Source organism: Budorcas taxicolor, chromosome 11 (assembly GCF_023091745.1).
Source record: "Budorcas taxicolor isolate Tak-1 chromosome 11, Takin1.1, whole genome shotgun sequence".
Classification (NCBI taxonomy): Eukaryota; Metazoa; Chordata; class Mammalia; order Artiodactyla; family Bovidae; genus Budorcas; species Budorcas taxicolor.
The window spans coordinates 31,409,141-31,415,140 of NC_068920.1; positions in this window are offsets into that span (position 1 = coordinate 31,409,141).

Below are 6,000 nucleotides of genomic sequence, written 5' to 3' on the forward strand. Positions count from 1 at the left end.
AAGCTCCTGCTTTTACTTTTGCATACCCAAATAACTTGGTTCTGATTTTGTGCTTGTACTACTTCTATCTTCCTGCTCAGTCTTCTTTAACCCACCAATTCAGGTCTATAGATGAGAGAAGGCATTTGTGGATAAGGTATATTCCAACTTGAACTATCTCAGACTAGCTTTTGGTCAGCTGTAATTTGTTCTATAATCCAGTCTGAATGGACGTTTTTAACTACAGAAGAACAATAGAGCTCTGATTTTATATTGCTGCATAAAACAAGAGGAACTAAAGAGCCTTTTGAAGAAAGTGAAAGAAGAGAGTGAAAAAGCTGGCTCAAAACTCAACATTCAAAAAACTAAGATCATGGCATCTAGTCCCCCCACTGCATAGCAAATAGATGGGGAAACAATGGAAACAGTGAGACTTTATTTGAGGGGGGGCTCCAAAATCACTGCAGATGGTGACTGCACCCATGAAATTAAAAGACCTTTGCTCCTTGGAGGATCAGCTATGACCAACTTAGATAGCATATTAAAAAGCAGAGACATTACTCTGCCAACAAAGGTCTGTCTAGTCAACACTATGGTTTTTCCAGTAGTCATGTATGGATGTGAGAGTTGGATTGTAAAGAAAGCTGAGCTTGGATTGTAAAGAAAGCTGAGCACCAAAGAATTGATGCTTTTGAACTGTGGTGTTGGAGAAGACTCTTGAGAGTCCCTTGGACTGCAAGGAGATCCAACCAGTCCATCCTAAAGGAGATCAGTCCTGGGTGTTCTTTGGAAGGACTGATGCTAAAGCTGAAGCTCCAATACTTTGGCCAACTGATGCGAAGAACTAACTCATTGGAAAAGACCCTGATGCTGGGAAAGACTGAAGGCAGGAGCAGAAGGGGCCAACAGAGGATGAGATGGTTGGATGACATCACTGACTCAATGGATATGAGCTTGAGTAGGCTCTGGGATTTGGTGATGGACTGGGAAGCCTGGCATGTTGCAGTCCATGGGATCGCAAAGATTCAGACTGACCTAGCAACTGAACTGACTGATAACACAATAGTACTCCAAAATTTACTGGGTTTAAAACCACTTGTTTCATTAAATTGCATTATCCATGGGCCAGAAAACAGCAAGAGTTGACTCTGCTAAAGCAAGTCTGGGGCCTCTCGGTTAAGTTAACTTGAACAATTGGACATGGAATAACTAGACCCAATAAAATGTTTTGCTGTGTTTCTCTCTCCAGTTTCTCCTTGTAACAGCTGGATATGGAATAGCTGCAAACTGATAAAATCTTTCCCTTTTTTTCTCTCTTCTTCCCCTTTCTCTTGTAATTACCCTGTGCTTCCTCAGCAGGCATAATTCAGGGACGAAGGGGGCCAAAAGACTAAGCAAAAGCTGTTAGTCATTGAAAGAAAAAACCCATAACCAGAATTAACACCACTTCCATCATATTCTATTAGTTTAAGAAGTCACAGACCAACCTCATATTTCCTCATAGAGAGGAAATAAATCCTACCTTTCAAGGAAAGAGTGTCAAGAATTGTGGCTATCAGTCCCCATCTCTAACTGTTGTAGAAACCAGTACTCGAGAAACCAAGTACCACAATCGGAGAGTTGGAGAACTCAGGTTTATTTCACTGGTGGAACAGAGGAGTTAACTCTCCAAGCTCTGAGCCCCAAACAAAGCGTTACAGAGTTTTTAATACATGACAGGCATGATTAAGTGGGTTTGTGGGTTGCAGGGGCTAAAGTGATTGCAAAGAGCAGGACAAGAGTGAGTGAGATAAACTCTGTTCTAGTATTGTGAGTCCCCACTTTCTGAGACCTATGTGACGAAACTTGCAAGAAGCAAGCTGGGTTACAGAGGCAGAAGGAGCAGGAGGCTATGTAAAATTTTAACTTTTCCTCTTCATCCCCCCTCTTGATGCTTCTGTCACTCGTGGAAAGCATCATCTCATGTTTTGGTAGGACATTCAGAGCTCCCCATCATTTAGGGGCTATATTGAGCTATTACCGTTTGTAACTTTATGGATTCAATCCAAGAGGCAATTACTGACAATTACATTGAGAATACAAGGGCCAAACAAGAGCACTGCAAAGAACATGAAGAGAGACCCGTTAAAGGGAGAAGCCGCAATGCCCAGCTCCAGATATTGTTCTAATTACCCCAGGAATTACGTAGTTTCTCTCTCCTTATATGATTTGTTTCCTTAGCTGTTGTGCCATGTCCTTGACTATTTCTGATTGGTTTACATAAAGCAGCAGTCTTCATCTCATTTAAGAAGAGACAGAGTCCTCTCTTTTCAGCTGTCAGTAGGTCTAGCCCTCTCCTATTCTGTAAAACCACCTCAGCAGAGAGTCTAGTTGATCTTGTAATAAAGAGCACATCATAATACCGATTAAGGATAGAGGCCAGTGTTGACAATGAAAATCCATTGATATCTTGATAGGCAGATCCTCAAGCTTCCGCATGCATTGACCAGCCAGCTGCCGGAGTGTGGCTGGAGTAAGGCTGAAGAATCCTCAAGCTTCTGCCATGCATTGACTAGTCAGCTTTCAGAGTGACTAGAGCAGGGCTCAGTGTCCTTCATGGGTGAGGCTGTTGTCTTTGGAACTGGACCTTAAGAAGGTTTTGGGGTCCAGAACAGCTTTCCAGTGTCCTCATCACAGAAGCTTCTCTGGTGTGCTGGATCCAAGGATGACACCTATAACTTGAACAGCAGTAGGGTTTGCCAGGACGACCATGTGAAGGCCTGTCCAAACTGGCTGAACTGGTTCCTTTTCAACCTTTAACCCATATCTCATCTCCTGGCTGATAGGATGAACCCAATTGTCCAAGGGAATGGTGTCCTTTCTAAGGTTTCTCGGGCAATATGGTGGAAGACTTTTCCAGGGCCTGAGGTGTCAGGACATCTCCAGGTCAGCTAGTTGTTGGTGGCCTCCCTTGAGCTTTTCTATTACTGGGGGTGGTCTCCTGTATAAAATCTCAAAGGAGAATAGTCTGAGGCCTCGGGTGTATTTACAGAGAGTGAGGAGAGTCCACAGAAGGCTAAGGCAGCTTGTTCAGCACTGTCTGGGTGTTGGCCGGGATATTCTTATTGTACTACTACTTGGAGAAAAAAACTTAACAAGAAAGTTAAAGATATATGGCCCAAAGATTAATAGAAGTAGGAAAGCTGTTGTGGGGCTAGCCAGGAAAACCAGGTCCAGACGTTGGTTTGTGACATTACTACTTCTCTAAGTATCAGAAGATGCAAGAATTTGAACTCATGAAAATCTTTACCTGAAAACATCTGACTATCTGAAAGCCTGTTTTCAGGGTTTTTCCCAGAGCACAGAGTGCCTTATTTTTTATCTCCACCTTGAACTCCTTTCAAGGGGATGTTGAAGGTCAGCATCTTGTAGTGGTCATAATTTTAATCTTTGTAGAGGCAGCTGCCAAGGCCAACTTCCAGTCAGCAGGCCCCTTCATAGCCACATATTTGACCATGTTTGGGGCTATTTCATGACCATTGTGTCCCTTGGTGCTGAAAGGCTCATTCCCAGGTCTAACAAGATTCCATTGACAAGCCACTCAGTGTGTTGTCACTAGACCAGGCCTGTAAGTAGCAAATTCTCTGGACCATACTTGTCTTACTAGCCTCTTGCTCAGGAAAATATTTCCTCTTGTGCTTCTTCCCATATCTAGAGTTACATTATTATAATTATTGATCTCATGTGGAACTGCATATCAGCATTTTATCACAGGCTCAGTAACACATTTGGTAACATAAGAAATAATCTTCTGAAGCAAGCTACACAGAAAATAATATGGCTAACAGTTATTAGTAAGATCACAAGCAAAAATTTAAGTCAAGAACTTTCATTGGGTATAACCCGGTATACCCCAGGTCATCTGACTCAATTAAATGATTATATCCAAGTGTTCATCTCCTGGTTGTACATCATGGAGCATCTGACCTTTACCCAAGAGTGGGTACTGAGATAAGCTTTAGAAACAATCTCAGAGTGTCCTTTTTAATAACTCAGTTAAAACTTGTAGCAATATAACGTAAGAAGGAACTATCTCAGAAGTGAGTCTTAGTAAGCACAGACTTTAATTAATAAAACTAGAACTTAATATTCAGTAAAGCATAATTTTTTCTATTTTGGAGAACTCATTGTGAGGGCATTAACACTGTAGCCAGGTAAGTCTTTAACCCATCAAAGAAAAATGAGGTCTGTCAGGGAGCTGGGAAAAGTCAAGTGGCCATTTTGGATTTCCCATAGCCCTGGCTCTTTGATTTTCAGCTGTTGTTTATCCATTTTTAATTCTTTATTTAGGAAAAGACTATTGCCATGTTTTAAGGACATCATGATAGCAAAAGTCTAGCTGTGAGGGGTTATTTTTTGTTGTTGTTGAAGCAGAATGAGCTTTGTCTACATGTACCATAATCTTAAATAATGTTTATTTATTTTATCAAAATAACAAAAATATTTTTTTAAATATAAATCACTTAAAAGCAAAGAAATTCATAATCTGTTATCAAAACTGCATTCTAAGAATACTTTGTTCTCTAACTAGAGAGAAGACCAGTCTGGTACCAGTTTACTGTTAACAACAAAATTTGTTTATCTGCTTAATCTTAGAAAGTATTTTCTATAAATCTTGAAGAACTAGCAGTATTTTTCTAAAGGCATGAGAGTAAAACCATGGAAGGCATGTTTAAAATCTGATTCTATTGCAATTGACAAAGAAACCTGGTCACAACACTTTAACTAGAATTATAACTGACCATATTTTATCAGGGCATATCAGATCTATTTGAATTTTACACAATTTTAGGATATCTATATTAGTAACATCAACCATACAGCATAATCTGAAAAGACTTATCAACCCTTCAACATTGCTTCCCATGTAATTTAACATGTCCAATGAACCCAGGTAGTTTAATAGCTCTTTGGGATGTCTCAGGGGCCCTCTGAAGCATCCCAAAGTTAGCTACAAGTCAAGTTATTTAGGAAGTTTTGTCAATAAATATCAAAAGGGTTTATAACACTCAGTCAGGTAGGATCATATAAGTCACTGTGAAATAATAGTTCTTCACTTAGCCAAAGTTAACAAAAGATTTTAAAGGTAAATATAGAACAAATCAATCAAGAGGTAAAGAAACTTAAATCTACTATTAAAAACAGTTCAACATCTGGAAAAAGTATGTCCTTTTAACAGAGAGAAAGGCCAAATTCAAGTTTTGCACCAGCTTACTTTAAACTCATTTAGGTAAACAATTAAATTTATTTTAAACTTAGTCCTATCCATGAAAAAACATTTTTAGGGTCCACTTTCTACAAACCATTTAATCATGTTGTATAACAGCCATCTGTAAGTCAGACCTACTTTCTTTTCCCTTTATAAAATATAATTGTATTTTTTATATCTTCTTTATTAAAAACATACATCTTACTTTCTTATTAGATTAGCAAACAAACATTAATACTAGATATTTAATATTGAATATTTCCCAGTTTACATGAATCTGAAATTTATTTAATTTTCTTGCATTTAGAATTGTTTAATTTGTAAGTGTTTACTTTTCTTTAGACCAATTAAATTAGAATGCATTTGCAACTTCAACAATATTATCAGAAGAAAAAAAAAAGAGGTACACTGAGACATACATAAATCCAGACAGGCAGAGATCTTACAGTTTTCTGTTTGAGATTTAAAATATCTCTCTGACCCCTTTTTTGCTTTGCTTGAAGTTCTAATTTGCCCAAGGCTGAGGTCTCAGGCAAAGTGGACGTGAGGACGTGCAAAGGGTTAACTTCAGCTTTTCCCTAGGCAGGCCTTTCAACAAGCTAGCTGTTTTTTTTTGTTTGGTTGGTTTTTTGTTTTTTTTTTTTAGTATTAAGTTTTTTATTTTTTTAATTTTAAAATCTTTAATTCTTACATGTGTTCCCAAACATGAACCCCCCTCCCACCTCCCTCCCCATAACATCTCTGTGGGTCATCCCCATGCACCAGCCTCAAGC